At 39.6% G+C, this 24,935-nt stretch overlaps 1 protein-coding gene across 3 annotated transcripts in view; it reads left to right on the forward strand.

The window, feature by feature from the left end:
- Positions 1–24,935, forward strand: part of LOC149172301 (uncharacterized) — a 341,920-nt gene that overhangs the window by 206,079 nt on the left and 110,906 nt on the right. The gene's annotated exons all lie outside the window — the stretch shown is intronic.

The raw sequence follows: 24,935 nt of genomic DNA on the forward strand, positions 1-24,935 counted from the left end.
CGACTGGGATACTTGATTTGATTCATTCCGATGTGAGCGGTCGGATGTCTCATATTTCCTTGAGTGGATATGAGTACTATGTCTTATTCATTGATGATCACTCCAGGAGGACCTGGATTTATTTCTTGAAGACCAAGAGTGAGGTCTTCAAGCGGTTTCAGGAGTTCAGAGCTCTTGTGGAGACTCAGACAGGTCGAAAGATCAAGTCCTTGAGGTCGGACAATGGAGGAGAGTACACCCTTGGAGAGTTTGTTGACTATTGTGCGGAGGCAGGCATTAGGAGGGAGTTCACTGTTGCTTACAACCCCCAGCAGAACGGGGTTGCGGAGAGGAAGAACAGATCCATCATAGGGGCTGCCAAAGCCATGTTACATGATCAGGGGTTGCCATTGTTCTTGTGGGCAGAGGCCTGCAACACAGCTGTTTACTTGCAGAACAAGAGTCCGCATCGTGCCTTGGGGCACATGACTCTGGAGGAGGCTTTCTCTGGGAAGAAGCCTGATCTTGGTCATCTTCATATCTTTGGATGCATTACATACTCCTATATACCCAAGGAGAAGAGGACCAAACTAGAGCCCACCGTAGAGAAGGGTATCTTTGTGGGCTACAGTGAGACCTCAAAGGCATTTCGGATTTACATCCCTACACAGAGGAGAGTTGTTGTCAGACGGGATGTGAAGTTCGAGGAGGACAGGGCCTTTAGGAGGTCACGGGAGTTAGAGTATCTGGATCAGCCAGACCCTCAGCAGTAGTTGAGTCAATCACAGGGATCCAGTGAGCAGGGATCAGGAGGATCCGGAGGTACATCCATGAGGATGTCAGGTCCATCAGTGAGCAGTGGCTCGCCGAGCCAAAGGGGTGGTGCTCCGGGCAGCATGCAGATTAGTTCACAGAGCAGTTCACTAGGGAGTCCACTGATGGACAGTTCACACGGTACCTCAGCTTCTACAGGTTCAGGTGCAGGCAGGAGGACAACAGACAGACAGTCAGGAGTTCAGGCTACTGATGGTGATGAGGAGGAGGAGTTTCATTCTCCTATGGGAGAAGCATGCTCAGGGAAGAGGAAGCCCAAGTGGCTTCAGGACACCTTGAGAGATGCCACATCTGTTGCTGAGCCGAAGAGGCCGGTCAGAGAGAGTAGACCACCTGAGAGGTTTTGTAGTTATATGGCGATGGTTACCAGCATCCTTGACTCTGAGCCTTCTAGCTATGAGGAGGCAGCTAGCCAGCATGTCTGGAGAGAGGCCATGCAGGAGGAGTATTCTTCTATCATGAAGAATGATGTTTGGGAGGTGGTGCCGAGGCCTGAGGGCAAATCTGTGGTTACTTCCAGATGGCTTTACAAGGTAAAGCATGCTGCAGATGGCAGCATTGAGAAATTCAAAGCGAGGTTTGTGGCTAGAGGGTTCTCCCAGGTAGAGGGAGTTGATTATGAGGAGACCTTCGCTCCCGTGGCTCGATATACGTCGATCTGCTCCATTATATCGATAGCAGCAGAGATGGGTTGGAAGATCCACCAGATGGATGTGAAGACCACATTTCTCAATGGCTTCATACAGGAGGAGGTGTACATTGAGCAGCCACAGGGCTTTGAGGTGCATGGGAAGGAGTCCCATGTGTGCAGATTGAAGAAGGCCCTTTATGGCCTGAAGCAAGCTCCCAGAGCTTGGTACTCCAGGATAGATGCATACTTGCAGGGGATGGGTTTCACAAAGAGTGAGGCAGATCCGAACCTTTACTTTATTGTGATTGGTGAGGAGCCTCTCATTCTGGTGCTGTATGTGGATGACTTGATCATTACAGGTGTAGAGAGACTCATAGAGCACTGCAAGAGAGATCTTGCGGCGGAGTTTGAGATGAAGGACATCGGCTTGATGCATTACTTTTTGGGTTTGGAGGTGTGGCAGGAGGAGGGGCATTTCTTCCTGGGGCAGGGGAAGTATATTGTGGACATCCTTAGCAGATTCCACATGGAGGATTGTAGACCCATGTCGACACCGATGATCACCAACTGGAAGAAGCTTCATGCTTCGGATTCTGAGTTGGTGGATCCCACATTGTACAGGCAGCTGATTGGTTCCTTGATGTATTTGGTCAACACTAGACCAGATATCTGTTTTGCAGTCAACACGATGAGTCAGTTTATGTGTGAGCCTAGGAAGGTTCACTGGGTGGCTGCAAAACACATTTTGCGGTACTTGCAGGGGACAGTGGATTATGGTCTGGACTACAGGCAAGGAGATGGAGTGAGATTGGCAGGATACACTGATTCTGATTGGGCAGGTTGTGCTTCTGATAGGAAGAGCACTTCAGGGTGTTGTTTTGGGTTGGGTTCAGCAGTAGTGTCATGGTTCAGCCGGAAGCAGCAGTCAGTAGCACTGAGTTCAGCGGAAGCAGAGTATATGGCAGCCAGTCTAGCTAGTTGTGAGGCCATCTGGCTTCGCAAGATGTTGTTTGGTTTATTTGGTCAGCCGTTGAGACCTTCAGTGATTTACTGTGATAATCAGAGTTGCATTAAACTCACGGAGAATCCAGTATTTCATGACAGATCAAAGCATATCGGGATCAGATATCATTTCATCAGAGACTATGTTCAGAAGGGAGCTGTGAAGCTTGAGTATATTTCCACTGATGAGCAGGTTGCAGATATCCTTACCAAAGCCTTACCACGGGGCAAGCATGTCTACTTCAGAGACAAGATGGGTGTGGTGAGGAACACCTTCCTCGGTAAGAGGGAGTGTTGAAATTTGGTACCAGAGGACAGGTGGTTCCCTTAGGCTTTGATCTTTGGCATAGGGAAAAGTGTCCAAAAGAATTTAATTTTTCTCCTAAAGTGACTTTATAATTTTATAAAGTTAAATCTAATTTAAAAGTGACTTTAAGTGATAAAGTTACTAAGTCTAATTTTAAAGTAAATGAAAAATTAGAAAGGAAAAGTGACTTTGGAAATAAATGACTAAGTGGATCTTTATTAAAGTGGGGTGAATTAAAAAATAGAAAGTGAGATTTAAATGGGCATTTAATCTCAACCATTGATCTAAATCTATTTCAGCCATTGAATTTAGAGATCACCCAAAAGTCACTTGGATCACCCTAAAGTCACTTGGAGTTATATTAAAGGAGGAAAAGGAGGAAAATGTCATTCATTCTTTCATGAGCAGATTGGGAGAAGGAGAGCAAGAGAGCAAGAGAGATTTCTGAGCAGGGAGGAGAAGGAGACAACAGCTTGGCACACATTCCAAGGCAGCAGTTGAGCAGATTTGTACCGCTGATTCAACACATAGTGAAAGACAGATTTTTGCACAAAAATCGAGGAGCAGTTTGCTGATTTTTCTGCACACAAAACGGAGGCCGTACAGCGTTTATTGCTGTCCTGTTTGCTGTAATTTCCAGATCGCTGTGAGGCACGGGAAAGGAGATAAGTTGTAAATTTGCTTGCTGATTTTTTGCTGAATAATTCTCACTGTAAAAAGGCAATTTTCAGAAATAAAGAAGAGCTCTCAAACTGGTTTTCCCCAAGAGTTGTAGGGGGTTTTTCCAGGGTCAAGTTGACCAAAAATATCAGTGTTTTAATGTGTTTTAATGGCTGTTTTTAATTGCTGATTTTTAATTCTGCAATTTCCAGCATTCTGAAAAATTTCCAGAATTTGTGTTTTCAGCAATATTTCTTTTTTTCAGTCTGTTAAATGTATGGTTATGGGAATGGGCATTTAACTACATGGGAGAAATAAGGAGAAACTGAAAACCGGGGTGGGAAAACATAAATTTTTACATAAAAGTGCGTGAACTTTTCTCTACACTATAATTTATTATCTGAGATGAGTGGGTTGCCATCAAGTACAACATATGTATCATAATGCCAACAGCTATGCCTTCATCTTATTTGCCAACCAACAATCATCCATTCATCATTATCTCATAAGGTCAAAGGCTAGGGTTTTATGCATACATGTGCCTAGGAGGGTTTCGTGGAAAGGGCTTCTTCTTTCATCATCATGCATCATTAGATCATTCAAGATAGATCATGCATCATATGACTTGAATATGCATCATCTTCATGCTTAGGATTTTCTCCTAGGGTTTGCATGAGGTTATGTATCACAATAATATTTGCCATCTCCAACAATGCCTTATTGACATCAATGACAACCTTGACCAACATAATCAATGAGGGGCTCTTCCTCGACACTATCTCGAAATGGGGAAAGGGCTCACGGTCACTTGAGATCATATGACAAGGGGTGAGGGAGTCATTTGATGAAGACACAAGATGATGAACTATAGAAAAGGAAAAAGGGGAGGGTGAAGTATCAACGAAATCCTTTTCCTGAAAATCCAACTCTAGAGGCTCAAGTGATTTGAATATATAATCATAAGGTGGATAGGTAGGAGCCTCATTACCTTCCTTATTATAAGCATCAAAGTTTGGGTTTTCATTAAAAAGAGAATCAATTATTTCGAATATGTCCCTCTTCATGCAAGGGAAAATAATAATTCTCCTTCCCAAGGGTATCGATGGATATGTCATCGCAAGTAATGCTCGGGATAAAGGGAAAACCAATCTCAGCCTCGTCTTCCTCATCTGTTCATAAATGGGAGCATAATCAAATTGAGGTCTAACAATTTCCCATTTCTCCTTTTCAATGTGAAAATAATTTTCAATGTCATCTTCCAAGGGGTAACAGGATTAACTTTCTCAAGGTTCTCAAAAGAGGAGTCATCGGGAGTAATATCCTTGAGAAAGGTAAGGTTGGTCTCAATTTCACTTTCCATAAACTCATCCTTCCCAGCACCTGTGCTTTCTTGTTCATTATGTGGACCTAATGAGGACTCATCTTCCTGCTCATCACTAAGATCCTCAAGGTTATCTCTAACTTCTTTATCTTGACTAATGAAACCTTCCCTTCGAAGGGCTTCCTCTAGGCTTTCACAAGCAGCTTCATTAGATTGGAATTTGGGTCCCTTATACTCTATGAATTTGTTGAGCAACTTGATAAACGATGAAATGCTTTCAGGCTCACACGAGTCGAGCCAACCTCGGTGCTTGTATTCAATAGAAGCAATAAATAACTACATGAGGCTGTCTAGAATCTAGATGGACCACATTAACTTTGGAGGCATGCTTCATAGGTTTTGCTATGTGGTCCATTGCTATGGATGGATCACCCTTGAATTGTGGCATATTTTGTAGAAGGGAGCTCTACTTGAATGGTTCATGAGGCACAATACTTGCTAAGGTTTTGCAAATGGGGTAGCAAGCTAAGTGGGCTTGATTGTGGGGAAAACTCCATAGTTAAGCGCGTTTGTGCCAGAGGTGATCTAAGATGGGTGACCTCCCAGAAAGTCCTGGTTAATGGGTGCAAGCCCCGGAAGTGATGGTTGATGCTATGTGATTCATTTCACTAGTTTCAATCTCACTTCTTCATCCCTGTGAGCGTAAACCAATACAATGAGTGCTAAGTGGACTATTCAAAAATGATGAGAAATTAGTCAGTTACGACTACCTCTCATGGAAATGGTCATAGATGAATGACTTACTTAATGCAGTTGAATCCCAAAAAATGATATCTAATATAATGCACTGCGAAAACCCCTCAATACTTGTTTTATATGTCTTAGAATTTATAGATTTTTAACATATCTTTGGAAAAAGACATTTTTGTATTGCTTTAAGTTTGTAGGTTTCCCTCATTTTGGGAGGGAGCTCCCAACAACTCTCAAAGTAAGTATCTCATGTCTTTTCAGTTTTGGTTCATGTACTCATTTAGTTTTGATTATATTAAATACTAATCACCTTTCTCCCTCTGTTGTCTTGATCAAGAAAACATCTTCAAGAAGGAGGACCTCTCAAGACAAGGATAGTCAAGAAACAAAGGTATGCTTTGAATACATTGATTGAAAGGATTATTCATTTGATGATCTATTACTACCTTTTTTATGACTAGCTGTATTGAATCTTAGTGATTCTTGTTTGGGTGATTCATCTCTTGATAAATCTACCCACCCCACTCTAAATGATTTTGTAGAACCCAAGACAGGGTCTGGAAAACCCTAACCGAAGTGTATGATATTGTGAATGTCTGAAATCCTAAAGCTGATTAGGGATATTGTGAAATGTTAGTTGAGGTTTTTATTGATCATGTCTTGTTTGGGATTTTGGTGTGATATGGAAATCCTAACTTGTTAGGGTTGAATGACGAGGTCTAAAATCCCGAGCCTTTGAAGTTTTGGTAATGTTGGGTTTGCTATGTTTCTACATTAGAACTCTAGCTCATTAGGGTTTGGTGGAATGTGTGATTCTACGGTGGAACCCTAGCTCATTGGGGTTTGGTGGAATGTATGATTCTACAGTGGAACCCTAGCTCATTGGAGTTGGTGGAATGTGTGAGCAAGGCCCTTACATTATCTTAAAAATGTTTTCTTTGGTAATGTGTGTGTTTGTCTGATCAAACTCTAGTGTAATCAAAATGATAGTGTGTCTAACTCTTATTGATATTTGTGAAGTTGGGATATGAAATGCATTTGCATGATGATGAAATCTAGACTTATTTGGATATGTCCTTTTGATTGAAATCCTAGGTTGGTCTAGGTCAAATGTATTTATGTTATTGGACATATGATATGCCTATTATGGTTATGAATTCCTAGATATATGTGTTGACCTAGTCATTGATGGTCATGAATCTTAGGATTTAATGGAAGTCCTTGTTTGAGATTCTAAGATGATGATATTTCGAAATCTATGGTGTTATAGCTAAACCCTAGTGAAGTTTAAAATGTCTAGTATGTGCGATATAACAATTTGAAATCTATTAGATGATTGTTGCAAATTAAAATCTAGGGTTTTGCAGTTAAATCCTAGTAGTGACTTTGTCTAGTGTGAAATGTAACAATATGAACATTGGTCATTATTAAGAACATTGGTCAAGTAGCAAGTTTGAAGAATGATTCGAGGAATACAAAGATGACTAAAGAAGATACTGTGGCAACCTTCTTTGTGAAGATAGTTAGAGTCAGGGATGATCTTTTAGCCATCGATGAGATTGTTTTGGACAAAGAAATGTGATCACTGCTATATTAGGATTGCCACCCTCTTGGGGTGCATTCGCTTCAGGTCTCAACAGTTGGAAGGTAGTTCCCACCTTTGAAGAATTATGGACCGCATGTAGTAAAAAAGAATTAAGGATCTCAATGGTTGCCAATCCTGAAGGAGTATCAAATGCTTATGTTGCTCATCATAAAGGAAAGAGATTGAAGGGACGAAGGAAGAAAGTTGACATGTCTAAAGATAGAGTGCTATCAATGTCATAAGAAAGGTCACTACAAAAGTGACTTTCCCGTGAATCCAAGGAATAAGAAGAGAGGGAGAGATCAAGCCAACTTTGCTGAAGAAGGAGACTCAAAGAAAGTCAAGCATGAAGAATCCAACATTAGGGACTTACACTATCAAGTCATTTGCTTTACATAACTTGTTTTATATGAGATATCATTTTTTGAGATTGAACTGCATTAAGTAAGTCATTCATCTATGACCATTTCCATGAGGGGTAGTCGTAACTAACTAATCTCTCATGATTTTTAAATGGTCGACTTAGCACTCATTGCATCGGGTGATGCTCACAGGGGTAAAGAAGTGGGATTGAAACTAGTGAAATGAATTACATAGCGTCAATCATCACTTTCGAGGCTTGCACCTGGTAACCAACATTTCCCGGGAGGTCACCCATTCCAGACCGCCTCTGGCTCAAGCGCACTTAACAATGGAGTTTTAACTTTTACCCACAATCAAGCCCACTTAGCTTGCTACCCCATTTGCAAAACCTTAGCAAGTATTGTGCCTCATGAACCATTCAAGTAGAGCTCCCTCCACTCTTTTGTATTTAATTAATGAGGGGTTTTCGCAGTGCATTATATTAGATATCATTTTTTTGGATTCAATTCCGTTAAGTAAGTCATTCTTCTATGACCATTTCCATGAGAGGTAGTTGTAACTGACTAATTTCTCATGATTTTTGAATAGTCCACTTAGCACTCATTGCATTGGGTGATGCTCAGAAGGGTGAAGAAGTGGGTTTGAAACTAGTGAAATGAATCACATAGCATCAATCATCACTTCTGGGGCTTGCACCCGGTAACCAGGACTTCCTGGGAGGTCACCCATCCCAGATCGCTTTTGGCTCAAGCGTGATTAACTGTGGAGTTTTCTCGACAATCAAGCCCACTTAGCTTGCTACCCCATTTGCAAAACCTTAGCAAGTATTGTGCCTCATGAACCATTCAAGTAGATCTCTATGAAGTCGGGATGTTTTTTGGAAGCGGGGAAATAGAAGCGTTTTTTCGAAGGCCAATAGTAACCAACTCTAAGGATTTTGTGGGTGGTAGTTCTAGCAGCATAATGACCACACAAAATCCCGAATCAAACTTAGAAATCAACTTTTTGGACTCTATCTCATCAACACATCTAAGTACAATGCCCTCAGGATTTCTCCATCCAAGGTCATCCTTCATAAGGCAATACTTAGTGGCTTTTAATCTAAGAGCCCTTCTCCTATGAGAAACTAAATGGTTAGGACATTTAAGATCTAACACGTAATAAATAATATCCTTGTACCATTCATGCTCTCCTAATATTTGCATCTCAGGTGAAGATGAATCGTTAAGACAAAGCAAACCAAGATCTGTTTCATTTCCCTCAGTCATCATTTTAGCCAAACCTTGACCTTTGACTAATTTGGTGGGTCTAATCTCTAAATCATATTCTTGAATCTTAGTAACCCACCCAGCATTGGTCCCTAAGCAATCGGTTCGAGTTAATATATCTTTAACAAAAGAGTGTGGGACAAAAGCAATGATCTTGGAATAACTAGAAAAAAGTTACAAGAGCTAGGCATAGGGTTGCATTTCCATGGTAGTATAATTTAATTCAGACTTTTGAAGCGCTCTACTCATGAAGGCTATAGGCTGTTTGTAACCATCTTTATTCTTTTGTAACAGGACACCAATAATGGTATCTTCAGAAGAAAAAGAGAAAATCATTAAGTCCTTTGAATAATCGGGACTAACTAAGACATGAGCTTTAGCAATAGGACCTTTTATCTCCTAAAAGGCCTTTTTGCCATTGTCTTTCCATAAGAATTTAACATCCTTTTTCAGAAGACTTTGAATAGGCTTAGCTATTTCTGCGTAGTTTGGAATAAATCTTCTAAGGAAATTGGTTTTCCCAAGAAAAGACTGAAGGGATTTGAGATTATGACAGAGAGGAATTTTTGGGATTGCCTTGATCCTCTCAGGGTCAATCTTGATCCAATCCTTGGAAATGATGTGACCAAGCAACTTCGCTTCAATTACTCCAAAAACAGATTTAGCAGGATTCAAAGACATTCCAAATTCTCTGCATCTATCAAAAAATTGCGTAAGATGACCTATGTGACTGATACAATTCTTAGAAAAAACTGTAAGATCATCCTGATAAATTTCAATAATTATACCAATTAAACCCTTGAAGGCATAGTCCATAGCCCTTTGAAAAGTAGCTCCAACGTTAGTTAATCCAGAAAGCATTCGAATGTATCCAGTGGTGTGGTGAAAGTAGTTTTGTGTCGATCCTCTTTCTTAACCCAAACTCGATTGTACCCAAAGAAACCATCTAGTAGGGACATCATTCCACAATCTATTATCCTTTGCAAGATAGTCTCCATGTTTGGCAAAGGGTAATTATCCTTCTTACATGCTAGATTAAGGTTTCTGAATTCGACACAAAGTTTGATTGTCCCATTCTTCATTCTAACAATCACCAAATTGGAACACCATGATGAATGCCTAGTCTGAGCAATGGTTGGTTCTAGCAGCGAGCATTTTTGCAAGCCCTATTTGGACTAAGGGGGCCAACCTAGGGTTTATCTGCCTAAGCTTCTGACGAATGGGCTTAGCATTTTCATCCTTTAAAGGGATAGTGTGCTCCATGACATCTTTCCTATAACCTATTAGCTCATCATAAGAAAATGCTAAGGCATCCCAATATTCATGAAGTAAATCGATTATCTTTTTCCTTTCTTCCTTACTAGTGCCCTTACCAATTTTAACAATTTTATGGTCACTAGGGGTACCTATATTTACTTCAATAAATTCGCCAAGATCCATCTTACTTTCTTCTCTTTTCGTTGTGGCATCATGCCAATCAAAGTGTTGCTCTAAGGCAACAACATTCCTTGGAGTAGGATTTATAATATCTTCATAGTCATCAGATCCATCCTCCCTACAGCTTACCCGAAAATTCTCAAACTCATCCAAGTTATTTAAAAAGCGAATCACTTGCTTTTCGTTGTCAAAAACCTACCAATGCTCTAAGTTATCTGGAATGGAAGGTCTGAAAATAATTTCCATTTAATCTTATCCTTCACTAATTCATCATACAACTGCAAGGTAGATGCGACTGCAACAAGCTCATTGGCCAAACTATTATGCTGTCTTGGGATAGCTTCGAGGTCAAGAGCGCCAAAGTATTCCAAGATATCCCACACTGCATTCTGATAGTTTCTCAATCTCTGATTCTTACAAGTAAATTTATTTTTAACTTGCATGATAACCAACTCAGAGTCTCCCTTGATATGAAGCAATTTAATCCTTAAGGCCTTTGCCAACTCAAGGCCCAACAACAAAGCTTCATACTTAGCCATGTTGTTGGTTGCTCCAAATTCGAATCTATAAGCAAATTTGAAAACATGCCCCAGGGGAGACTTTAACACAATCCCAACACCCTTACCATGCCTAGATGATGCACCATCAAAATGCATATACCATACTTGACTCTTTAGATCACTTATCTTTTCATCAACCTTATTCTGAGGCGATTATGGAATTAGACAAAATAATGTAATTCCCCAAGTTAGGTTTCTCGGTGATCACCTCATTATGGGGTCTCTTAAGATATTCCACATGTAATCTCCTTTCTAGCTCTCTATTTAGTCTAAGGAACTCGGAACCTCTAGGAGGAGGAATCATAGCATATGACCAATTCGTTTGGATACTTCCTCCTAGACTAGAGGCTTATTTCCTAGACAATAACATACCCCAAGGCTCAGGAACATGAACTACAACTATGTCCATCATGATCATAATGTCAGGGTAGACAGACAAATGGACTTGTAAATCCTTTATTAACCCATGAACCTCGATTTTCTTAGAATCCATGGCACATATGTTGTAGTAAGGCCTGGAAATCCTTAAATTTAGTTGTTCCATGACCCTCTTGGTCATAACACAAGCTGAAGCGCCCGAATCTAACATGCAATTGTACAACCTATAACCATTAACCATCAAGGTAATGAAAAAAGGCTGATGCTCATTATTGTCAGAATCCATACTTTGCAAATACACAAGAGCATCCTGGTAGACAGTCTCAAGAGCCTTTTCTTGAGCAACATTAATACAAGGATTCTCAATGGCATTTAACAACTTAGCCTTTTGGGAAGGGATTTTCAAAACCTTGGTGACAGGAACCCAAATTTTGGAATTGTTCAACCATCCACCCAAGTCAATATTCATTCTAGAGGCGGGGCTAAAATTTCGAAGGGGAGCATGATTATCACTTTGATCTTTATCCCTTCTTTGATAAGTTAGCCCCTTATCTTTCGCAATTTCTAAAATTTGATCTGGAGAGGGCCTTTCACCAAATAATTTAACCAACATACCATTGTCATGGTCAAAATTATTGATACTATGGGAATATGCAAAAGGCTTGACATCATGACTATGCTCTTTAACCCTTTCCCAATCTTCATTTGATAGTTGATATTCCCGACAATGACATTTTTCTTGTTACTTGCCCCAAACATTCCACTTTTGACAATTCTCTTAATAGTGGGGAAAGTAGCTTCTTCATGCAAGGCATCACAAGCCCTACAATATGGAGGAGTATCCTCAACAAGATTGGCAAATTCAAGGGGATTTGGCGGTCGATGTTCATTAGATTGCCCTTTCCTCTGCCAAGCATTATTATTTCTATTGTTATTATTTCTAGGTTGGGAACTTTGAGCTTGTGACCTTTCCATTTGGACCAAGCTAGATTGCAGTGTACTTATCTCTTTAGCATGGTTACAGATTAATTTTGTTTGGTTAAGCTCCATGCTTTCAAGCTTTTGAAGTAGCTTCTGCATAGGATCATCTTCAAATTCCTTAACTTCTTTACCCTTAGGCTCTTTTAGCTTTGTGGAAGCTCTCTCAAAACCTGGAATCTTAGATTTCCCAGATACCTTCTTATCCTTCTCAATCTCTTCGACTAAAGTTTGACAATCCTTATAATCAGGGAGTTTAGCACGTCTTAATTCATAAGAGGTATCAATGTTAAAAGCATCAATGTAGAAGTCTCAAAGAGATTTATCAGGAGGTTTATATGTTGATTTGGGGTAGCATCAGATGTGCTCTAGAGTCTAAACCTCGAATTATGCAAGGAGGCTCGGGCACATGTATTCCAAAGAACCCAGAAAGCATTTTGGGAAATTCCACTTAGAAGTGATTTTATTAAAATAATTAATATTTTTAATGGAGTTCCCAAGTCTAAACTTAGGAAAATTAAAATTTAACGGGTATTAATCTAATCATGGGTGAAAATTCTAGAAAAAGACACGGATCAAGCCAAAACGATCTGATCCTTTGATGAAGATTTAATCTAGGCCGCTGGTTTTCCAATAGAAAAATATAAGAAGGGGCTTGAGGGTCGTTTGGAAAATACACTTAGAGATCAAGACAATCGATTTTCTGAAGTGAGAAGCTCTCAGGAGGAAAAATCAATTGAGGAGATTTCTTGCAGTAGAGGGACAGTGAGAATCTGGAAGAAGGAATTTCCGGAGAGTACGAGGTAGAGAGAGGACAGAAAGACATCCAAAGGAAGGCTGATGCTGGCCAAGCAGTGCTGACGCAGAGGACGCATAGTCCTTGAGGGGAAGTCGAGTTTCCTGCTAAGGGAAGTCGATTTTCAGTTGTCGGAAGCTGGGGTGTGAGTCCGGGAGACAAAAGATCGATTTTCTCAGCCAACAGAGGATCCAGAAGAGGGGCAGCGTAATGCCCAGTAGGGGGGCGTAGAAACTGCCAGGAGTGACACAGTTCTGTGCAGAGGCCACGCAAAGGGTGACACAAAGCCTCCAGTGCAAAAGGATTAGTCACTGATTCTCCCAGTGATAGAGTGAGATCATTTCACTAGTCTTTTGTTTAGTATTCTCTTTGTATTGGAATGCTAGTTGAGCATTCTGGAATTGTACTCAGATTTTCTCTTACATAATAATAAAGCCCTCAGAGCTGCTGCACCGGTTTTCCCACATTGGGTTTTTTTGGGGACTATTTTCCAAAAATAACAGTGTCCTATGTGTTTGTATTTCCTTGCTCAGTTCCTATGTTTCAGAATCGTATTTAATTTGGTGTAGGCTACTTCAGTAATTTACTTCAATATTTCAAGAAGAAATTTGATATAAGTTTGTAATGTAATTTACGATCTAGGTGAAGTAGATTAGCTAGTTGTAGTAGGATTCCTGAGATTGTTAGATCTAGGAATTTTCACATTATAATCTTGAGGTAATTCCCTAACAATACATTTAAACCTTCTATTAAATTCCTCAACGGTTTCATTTTCTTTTTCCTTATGATACTTAGGGCTTTAACCAGATGCCTTTCTTCCTTCTTATCTCCAAACTTATCCTTGAACGCATTAGTAAGAGCTTGTAATGAATTGAAGGAATGATTAGGTCTTTCGGTGAACCACTCTAAAGCATCCTCTTCCAAAGAGAGCACAAAGAGCTTCATCCTCACATCCTCATGAGCAACATTAGCACCACACCATTTGTTACTGAAATGCCTAAAGCAATTAAGATGTTCTTTAGTGGTTACTTCATTATTGCCTTGGAAAGAAGGCAATTTATCCATACCGCATTAGGAAGGTCATGCAGGTAACCCTGAATGTTAGCGAAATTGCAAGGAAGATACAAGTTGTGCATGATGTCCTGCTGAATGGGATCTGAAAAAAGCGAATGGATATTATAGAGAGCTTCCTGTTCAAGATTATCAAGGAGTGGGTGGGAAGAGACCCTGTTTAATCGAACTATAAAAACCTTTTCAGGATTCAGAGTGGGATTAATCAAGGTACTTAGATTTCTTCTAGTGCAAACCCTTGTAGGCAGTGAATAAAGTGGAGTCGCCACTTTGTCAAAAATCTAAATCAGACACTTGAGATGAAAGATGAAGGATAGAAGATGCAAGATGAGAATTGTTGTAAAGCCAAGGTCCAATAAATTGTTCCCCGACAACGGTGCCAAAAAATGTTGTTGCACAAAATGTCTAGGCAATGCGACAACAACTCAGATCGGGGGCTGTGAGCCTGATCTCCAATCTCTCTGTTTGAATTGTCTCCCAACAACAGACTAAGGGGAGTAGACCCTATGGAAATGGAATGAGGGAAGATTAGTTGGGAACCAACCAATCTGGGAGACACAGTTAAGCAACCAATACTTGTTTAGATTGCACAAGATTTTGAAGGATTCAATTTGATTTGAGGAAAATGATACCAGTGCCTTGTGGAGTCAACTATTTTGCGAAGGAAATAAAGGCCAAGTAATGGATGAGAAACTGTTGCTAAATGATTCGACTATCTTATATGCAAATGCAAAACTTAAAACTGTGTGAAATGCAGGGACTTGGTTAATTTTAGTTAAATGCCTATTCTAAGTTTGATCCCTCAATGCTTCTATCGACCAAGCTTATGCTTGGAAGTAAAATTTTAATGTGCAAGTACTAGCTTAGTATGCAAATGCAAAGTGAAATGATGTGATGGTGGAAGGAGGGCCTAAAATATGAGTTATTCTGAGGTATGTCATGAGCGTTTTTTAACTTAAGGCTCAGAAAAATGATCTTAATGTGAAAACAAATACTTGTACCAGCAATGTAAAATATGAAGTCTGCACAAGTAATTACTGAAAACACAATAGGAAACCAATGTAAAATGCTGGAAATAAAACACTTTATATTCAAAAATCCATTTGTATGAGGTACTCAATCAGAGATCATTAGATGCATAAGTAAAACTAAATTAATCCTACTTGAATGAGCATGTAAAAACAAATGCACTTCAGGAATTAAATTAAGTGTTTAAACTCAGATCACAACAATTAGGTGCAAACTTTGAAATATCAGTTCTAGTAATTTGCTCTTAAAACAAATGGCAATGCCAACAATTTATTTTAAACCAGTGATCCTATAACCATTCAAGATTCAGATTTTTTCTGTGTAACAACAGAAACTTCACATGACAAACTGATAACTAACAATTCAGAAAAATTTCTAGGTTTAACTATTTCCAATCTAGTGATGCATTTGATCTTAAAACTCAAATGGGTGAGGGTGAGGGCTGAGGAGGTAGAGGACCAAGGGATGAGGGAGAAAAGATGGCTAGGGTTGAGGGGATAAGGGAGATGAGGGAGATGGCTTAGGGGAAGTGAGGGAGAAGAGGCAACGGGAAGGGAGGATGCCATGAGGGAGAGGGAGAAAGGAGGAGCAGGGGAGCCAAGGGTAGGAGCTGGAGGGATAAGGGAGGTCGTGAGCTAGGTTGAGAGGATAGAGGGGAAGGAAAGGAGCTTGGAGAAATAAGGAGGTGAGGGTCGAGAGGAAAGTAAGGGGGTTGAGAGTTGGAGATGACTAACGCAAGGCCTCTAGGCCCTAAATTTTTTTTTCCTGTGATCTTTTGCAAGATTTGTAGAACCCGGATCGAAATCTTACGAGTTTCCTTTCTGAAAATTTTCTTTGACTTGCAAATAAAATGGAGATTAGATCTTGCCCTCCAGGGCCTAGATCTGTCTCCAAAATCCACAAAAATCGTTGGCAATTTTCGGATCAGTTCTTGCAGAAACAAAAGATAGAAAACCCCAAAACATGTATATACAAAAATATGAAATCCCCAAAACCCCAAGGAATTAAAAAAATTGAAATTTAGAAATATACAATAATATTTTACAAATCTAGCAGATTTGAGGAGTATGAGTCTAACTCCATTCCCAGATTTGCAGATCAAAGGTCTCTATTAGCCAGATCTAAACAATTTTGCACGAATTTATAAGTAAACTAGAAATTTTAAAGAGACACATGCCCATAAAACTCTGCAAATAAAATATTTTGTAAGATGACTTCAGAAATTAAAAACAGTGGGCTCTTTAGATTTTGTAATCTGAGAGTCAGTTGGTCCAGCTGAGGACTTCCCCAAACACCCAAATCCTGAATAATAACTTCTGCACACTTAGATTTGATTGTTAGATTAATAGAGATTCAAAATAATCATAAAATCATCAAGAAATAAAGATACTTGCTAGTTCTATCAAATCAAAATGATATTTTAAAAACCTAGAAATCTGTGCAAGATACTTGTGCATATATCAATCCTCAAAGGCTATTATCTAGCAAATACGAGTAATTGTTTTTTACAGGAACGGTTATGGGATTTCATTAAGTGTTTGGCGAAAAGCCATAATGTCGGTTACAAAGGATGAAACTAATTTCTTGGCCTCTCTCCAACCATCGAGTCATGGCGCATAGGCTTATAAAATGCCTGTTTTTACAATTTTTCACTTGCTTTCTTGCTGCTGATTTCCCAAGCTTATGAATGCATACAAATTGGTTTACCAGAAAACAGAAAAACATAGAAAATTAGGGGATTGGATCCCAGGAGATTTCGTTGTCTCTGAGTAAAGTTCCAGCACCTAGCTGAGCTGCCTTGTTTGCCTCTATGTCTGCTTCTTTGTTGTTTCTTCTCAGGATATGAAAGAATTTTAGATTTAGGAGCTTTATCATATCTTTAATTCTAGCAATTGCCCTTGCAAGTCGTAGATCTGCTAGTTTTGTGTTGTTCGCCATTGCATTGATGATGACCTGGGAATCTCCAAAAACAACAGCTTCTTTGTGTCCCAGCCCACTTAGTATTTTAATCCCTTGGAACAGTGCCATGACTTCAACTTGAATGCTTGTGGAGTGGCCTAGTCCCCATGCAAATCTATGTGTAGTAGTCCCTGCTGGGTTTATAATGAGACCTCCCGTCCCAGCCCTTCCTGGATTCCCCTTGGCTGCCCCGTCAAAGAAGAGGGTGGGGATTGATTGCTTGGACAGCCAAGATTTAAATTCCTCTTCAGTTTTCCTTATTTGCCAATCTTTGAGATTTATATATGTGGTTGGCGAGAAAATACGAGTATTAAGAGCAATATTACCACATAAATCTGAAAGAGGAACACCACCATTTGAAACCCCAAAGTCTTTGTGTTTTATTAACCAAAAAAAAGTTTTTCGGAGAAAGTACACAATTCAATGACCGAATCCAAATAATGGAGAGAGACCTCTAATTTATAGATAAATTCTCCAACAGTTACATCACTTGATCCCTGTCAAAGTAATATCGGCCGTTGATGAAGATCAAATGATCTTTTAATCATGACCATTGATATTAAGTTACCTTTTTGAGGAAAATCAAATTTCACTTTTAATTTCTTTTTAATTAACTCAAAAATGATTATTTTGAGTTAATTACCTCAAAAATTTGACTTTGAATTAACTACTAAGACCCAAGGGTCCAAACTATCTTGAAATTTTCAATATTCCCTTGGCCAGGGACCTCCAAAATTTTAAAACTTTAAAACCCACGAATATTAAATGTCGTAGAATTTAATTTTTCCTAGGACCTAAAGTAATGAAATTTTTGGCTTAGCATTTTTAATTTATTTTAGCTAGAAAATTTAATTAATTGACTAATGAGGGGATTAATATTTTTTCCAACCCTCTAATACTTTAGCATTATAGCTAAAATATTATTTACATGAAATATTACATTCTAACCCATGAAGGGGGAACACCCGTTCATTATAGACCCTCTATAAGTTACCCATTTCTGCGACTCAAAATATGATCTAGTAGACTAAGTGACTTGTAATAAAATAATCTAACCAAATAGCTAGAATTATTCCCAAATCACTTTTACAGAGACTCGATAAATAACACTAAGACTCATCTAAGATCCTGACGACAAAATCCACCCTAGCTTTGGGGTGAGGCTGGAGGGAAAAACTTTGCTGATCATTCGTGTTTAGAAACACACATGAATTGGTGAGATGAAAAACTTCCTAGAATAGAAATCATCATTAGAAAAATAAATTTACCTAGGTTGTTACATATATTTGTTTTACTAGGATCATTTACATTACAAAATGCAAAATGGGTTTACAAAACTCTAGTGTACATATAGTTGGTAATGATGAATTTGTGGATCATTTGAGTGCTCGGACATGATGGAAATCCATCTAAGTGCATGGACATGATGGAAGTCCTTGTGCGGAAAAATGTACATCTATGGGGTAGTTGACATAGAGTGGTCAACAGAGCTCATGTATTGACTTTTTCCCACATGCTAAATGTGTTTGTCCTGACCATATTTTGCATTTTGTGGTACATTTTCCTATTGAATGTGGCAAATTATGCTTTTACTTTTCTTGGTAGTTGCATCAACCTCCCAGGCATCATTCTAGGCCTGACCCAAAGTGTGGGCAAGGGGAAGGGGAAGGCTAACCCTATGTGGACCTAGTGTAGGAATGTGGACCCAGGTGGGAGGAATGATGAAAGGAGTTATAATGTGTTGATTTGTGGTAGCATCAGATGTTCTCTAACCACAAAATTTGGTGGAGAGGTTGGAGTACATGAGATCTCCAATACCTAGAAAGGGTTTGGGCATATTCTAAACAGTTTAGGAGATATTAAAATAATTAATATTTTTAAAATGGAGTCCCTAAGTCTAAATTTAGGGAGATTAAAATATTAATGTGGATTAATATAAAACTGTGTTAGAATGGTCCAAAAGACATGGATCAAGCCAAATCTAATCTTAGTTGTCAATTAGGGACTTAATCTCGACCGTTGATATGTCAATGAGAAAAGTATAAGAGGAGGCTTGAGGGTCACTTGGAGAGTACACCAGATGAGCAGTCATTCTATTCTCTAGGGTGGGGTTTGCTAAGAGAGATAGAATTAGTGATCGGAGTTGCAGTTGAGGGGCAGTGAGTACAAAGAGACAGAGAGGCAGAGATAGTGCTGGGAGATCGGCGCAGGAGCCAGAGAGAGTGATGCAGTTGTAGCCAGGGCTCACGCAAGGCCACACAGAGCAGCCAGAAGCTATGTAGTTTTTCAGAGATGCTAGCGTAGCTAACATAGAGGGCCAGAAGGCTGACACAGGCCCATTCAAGGTGACGCAGGGCCAACGTTGGGCAGAGAGAGGCTGACGTAGTCCAGAAAGGCAGATGCTGGGGTTTCTGGGGTAGATTGGAGCTAAGGAGCTTCCTGAGGGTTTATCCGGGGTTTCAGCCGGGACATTTGTCTCAGATTGAGAGGTACTACTACCAAGGGAATTCTCTGTTGGGTAAGCCAGATTTGGCACCCAGATTGTACTCTGAAATTTCTTAATAAGAAAACCCTCAAATAGTTGCATCGATTTTCCCGCATTGGGTTTTTTCGGGGACATTGGTCCAAAAATAACGGTGTTATTTTGTGTGCTTGTATCTGTTTCCTTCAGTTGATGATCTGTAATATGTTGAGCATGCACTAGTGTTTATTTTCAATATTTACATTGTAAATAACTTGTTAAGTAACGGAACAAGTAGGTAGGAATAAATCAGTAAAGTGCATGGAGGGTTTCTAATTAGTAGACTTAGAAACTTTAACATAATGAGCGAAAGGGGATTGATATATGTGGATGAGGGAGGGGGACCACACAACAAAAATTAGGGTTTTTCGTGAAGTACTATCCCTAAAGCCCAAAGGTCAGTAAAAGAGATCCCACGGGACTAGGGTCCAAGGTTAACATCCAAAAGAGGTCTAGGGGACAAGAGCACAGACCTAGCCCACTCTTTCCGCTGAATCCCTCCATTAACCCATGCCCAGAAGTTTCCATGATAAGTAAACTACAATACTCAATTACTAAATGACAAGGCATATCTTTAGGTTTGGGAGGCCCACCTTCAAACATACAACCATGACAGATGGGTGAGGGACCACATGGCTGGCTCAAGTGGCGGAGAAATGACACAATGAGCTAGTTGGTGGCTGTAAGGGGCTGCTGGCTGACGGCTGAAGACTATCTTCTAAGAATTTTTTTTTCTAGGGATATCACCCATAAAATGGTGGGTAACAGGTCTCAAAACAGTTAAGAGGGAGGTTCCATTTAGACTAAGCATATAAATTTAAAAATAACCATGATCCTTGCATTACACCTAGATCTTAGGATTTTTATAGCATATAGGTTAGTCAATCATTCAAGTAGTGGTTGTCCATCCGATTACTTGGTCTTAATTTATAATAAGCAAGAATTTTGACTCCATAAGGCACTGGTCTCATTTCTAAATCTAATTAAATCCTTAAGTCTTGCTAAATTTAACCAAGTAGCTAGGCCACTCAACTGTGTCTCCTGGATAAGTTGGTTCCCAACTTGTCTTTCATCATCTCATTTCCATAGGGACTACCCCCCATAGCCTGCTGTTGGGAGACAGCTAGAACAAAGTGGGCAGGGATCAGAGTAACAACCCCCAACTTGAGCCATTGTTGCGGTGCCTGTACAATTTGAGCGACAACAAGGGATAAAGTAGCAGATTTCCGAAGGAGTTTCTAGTTCCGAAAGAGTATGGAGAGAGGAGGTCGAATATTTCTGCAGAAAAAGGCCACACTGCAGGAATTCACGCGTGATCGCAAGAGTTCGCTTGTAATTGTAGGAATTCAACCGTAATTGCAGCAATTCACGCATAATTGCAGGAATTTGCGTTTATAAAAATTCACGCATAATTGTAGGAATTCGCAATTACAGGAACTCACAATTACAAGAATTCGCAGTGGATTTGCAGAAGCGAGAAAATTTCTCTAGAATATTTTTGCCATTATTTCTCTCAGATGAATTGCCAAGTTGGCATCCATAGATTGTACTAAGAATTTCTACTGCGACAGAATAATAATAATAAAACCCTTATTGCTGCACCGATTTTCCCACATTGGGTTTTTCCAAGGACATTTGTCCAAAAATAATTGTTAATTTTTATGTGTGTGCTAGCATTTCTTAGTTCCTATCTTTATTGTCTGCAAAATTTAATTTGGTGAAGATTGCAGTGTGATTATTTCATTGTTGCCATAGTAATAAATTGATAAATTGATTTACAGTTAGAAGAAATAATTCCAGTTGCTGCAATAGGATCAGTGGTTGAAATTTTCACATGGTATCAAATCATTGTTGATTAGATCAGAGGCTCAGAGACGAAGCGAGAGAAAATTTCACAATTCAGAGGGAGATCTGAGTGAAATTTTCCCAGATCTACGCAGAGTGCGAATTACAGAGGCAAGGGTTCAACTTTCAGTTTGCAACCAACAGAAAAATCAATTAGCCTCAGTAGCGAGAGGGTTGCATTGTGGGAATTCGTGCATAATTGCAGGAACATAATTACAAGAATTCACACGTAATTGCAGAAATTTGCGATTGCAGGAATTCGTATGTAATTGCAGGAATTCATGTGTAATTGCAAGAATTCGCAATTATAGGAATTTGCAGTGTGATTGCAGGAACTCACAATTACAGGAATTTGCAGTGTGATTGTAGGAACTCGCAGGAATTTGTAGTAGATTTGCTGGATAGAGGGTTTTGGTGAGCAGATCATAAATTTCGTTGAGGAGATCTGGGCGCAGTTTATTTGCAGCTAAACCAACAATAACAGACAATGCTGAGGAAGAGAAAGGCACACATAAAGAGAATTTCTCTTAGAGGGTTTCTAGCTTCAGAAATCCAAAATTTCCAATTGCATGGGCAGAACAATAGGTAGGATTGCGTATTCCAGAAGGGAGTGCGAGTAGCAGAAGCAGGGCTGCAAGAAAGAGAGGAAATTTCTGTTTGGATGTTTGAGTTTAGCAGATTTCGCAGCTTTCCAAAGATGGACGTACAAGATTGCCAGAGCGGTCCGTGCAAGTTAACCAAAAATGCAGATCTGGATAGCAGATCAACTTCTTATTGCCAGAGACAGGTGCAAGAGGAAGTATGAGTTATCCAGTTGGAGTTGTAGATCAAGGGCCCCAACCAGGGACTAGGCTTGAAAGAAGATAGTTGGGCACCAAATCCAGGAGGAGTATGAAACTCCATCATGTTGAATGGGCAGTGTCCAGCCTAGTTGCAACAAGGAGATCAGTTAGATCAGTTCTGGATTGTTGCAGTGAGACCATCACCTTTGCTACAAGAGCCCACAATATTAAAAAACAGGATGGATCAGTGTCAATTGATGCAGTCAGATTCCTGAGTCAGTTGCAGACTAGTTGTAGTCAGGTGTTGAGGAGCGTAGTGCCGTGTTGACAACAGAGCAGGAGGCTCAGTGGCAGAGTTAGCAGTAGTGCAGATTCCCAATGGACAATGTAGATTCTAGTAGCAGTAAGATGCTCAAGAGACAAATGCAACACAAAGACACAATATATGCAGTATTTTAGATGCTTCTCAGTTGCAGTAGTCGTAGTAGCAACAACGACAGTTGAGAGGGAGTTGCAATGCTGATGCAGAGTTGGAAACAATATAGGTTGTATAGTGCAATGTCAGCAACAACGCAGATGAAGCATCAAAGTTGTGCAGTGGTTGGTGGGCAGTGGCAGGAATTCACAGTGGCCAGACATCAACAGCATACAGAGGGTGATACAGAGATAGGGTGTTGTACCAGTAGTGCGGCACTAGAACACCTTCCTCACTAAGAGGGAATGTTAGTTTTTGTAGCATTGGATGGTGTTCTAGTCTTGACAGTTGTCAAAGAGCCTAAGAAATAGTAGGACTCCAAAACCCAGAAAAGGTTTCAGGAAAATCCACCTAGAAATGCCTTAATTGAATTAATTAATCAGTAATTAAATTTTTCCTAAGCCTAACTTAGGAAAAATGGTTAATTAACAGGAATTAATTGAGGAAGCTGAGATTTCTCTAGAAACTCACACGAATCGACTGGGAAATAATCTCAACCATTGATTAAGAATTAATCTTGGTCGTTGGAGTGCCACAATGAGATTATAAGAAGAGGTCGATGGGTAGATGGAGGAACACACTCAGTGTGCGAGTTCCTTGGCAGATCGATCTACCCAGTTGAATAGATCAAGCAAGGGAGAGAAGTTCGAGCCAAAAGGATGCATGAGTGAGACACCAATTGCAAATACTCAGTGATCAAAGCAGATCAATTGTCCTGTAGCAGGTGATTCAGTAGTGAGATTGAGCCAGTGTTCGAGTAGTAGGTGTCAGAGGAGCAAAGTAGCAGATTTCTAGAGTAGTTTCCAGTTCTGGAAGAGTCAGGAGAGAGGAGGCCGAATATTTCTGCAAAAAAGGGCCACACTGCAGGAATTCATGCGTGATCGTAGGAATTCGCGTATAATTGCCGGAATTCGCGATTACAGGTATCTACACATAATTGCAGGAATTTGCGCATAGTTGTAGGAATTCATGATTATTGGAATTTTCGTGTAATTGCAGGAATTTGCAATTATAGGAATTCACAGTTACAAGAATTCGTAGTGGATTTGCAGAAGGGAGAAAATTTCTCTAGAATATTTTTGCCAATATTTCTCTCAGATTGGATTTTCAGTTGGGCATCCATAAATTGTACTTAGAATTTTTGTTGTTGCATAATAATAATAAAAACCTCATCTGCTGCACCGGTTTTCGCACACTAGGTTTTTCCGGGGAAATATGTCCAAAAATAATTGTGTAAATTTTTATGTGCACTAGCATTTCTGAGTTCCTATCTTTATCGTCTGCATAATTTAATTTGTTGAAGATTGCAGTGTGATTATTTCATTGTTGTCGTAGCAATAAACTGATAAATTAATTTACAGTTAGAAGAAAAATGCCAGTTGCTGCAATAGGATTTCAGTAGTTGAAATTTTCGCAGTTGGAAATACAGGACAAGAAGCTCAACTAGACCAAATGGAGGTGTTGTAGACGATTTTGATTCACTTATTGATATGGATGCTTCTTATGATTGTGAATTAAATGTCTATGGATTTCGAACCAACTTCCTTCAAAGAAGATGCTTCTCATGATGAATGGAAAGAAGCAATGCAGAAAGAGTATGATGTTCTGATAAAGGATGGAACCTGGAAGTTGGTGGACGTTCCATTGGGAACCAAACCGATTGGCTGCAAGTGGGTCTTCAAGAACAAGTATAAAGCAGATGGCTCACTTGAAAAACATAAAGCTAGGCTCGTGGCAAAAGACTTTGTACAGAAGGAAGGGATTGATTATGAGGAGACTTTTGCACCCAGAACAAAATGGGCTACTATCTAGACTCTCTTTGCCTTGGATGCTTAGAATGGTTGGAAAGTCCATCAAATGGATGTAAAAACTACTTTCTTGAATGGAGATTTGAAAGAGAATGTTTTTATGTCCCAACCAGAAGGATTTGTTGTGAAGGGATAGGAGCACAAAGTATGCAAGCTTTTCAAATCCTTGTATGGCCTCAAACAAGCACCATGAGCCTGGTATGAGAAATTGACTGAGCATCTTTTGAAACTAAATTTCAAACACTATGATCTTAATGATGCAACTTTGTTTGTCAAGAAAGTTGGCAAAACTGTTGTATATCTTGTGGTGTATGTAGATGATCTACTAATGATAGGGAACAATGAAAATTACATTGCATCCATAAAGAAAGAATTGAGGAAAGGTTTTGAAATGACAAATTTGGGATATGTTCACTACTGTTTGGGTATTGAAGTAACACAACATCCGAAGTTTATATTCCTCTCTCAAAAGAAGTATATTGGAAATATGTTAAAATTGGAAACTAGGGCCAAACTCCATGTGGGTCATCTTGTTCATGGCTGATAATATTTTTATTAGATTCCCCTTGTCGAGAGGTTTAGGATTGATCTAAATA

Source organism: Pinus tabuliformis, chromosome 4_2 (genome assembly GCF_031772625.1).
Source record: "Pinus tabuliformis cultivar Carrire ecotype Pingquan chromosome 4_2, CPIR1, whole genome shotgun sequence".
Taxonomy (NCBI): domain Eukaryota; kingdom Viridiplantae; phylum Streptophyta; class Pinopsida; order Pinales; family Pinaceae; genus Pinus; species Pinus tabuliformis.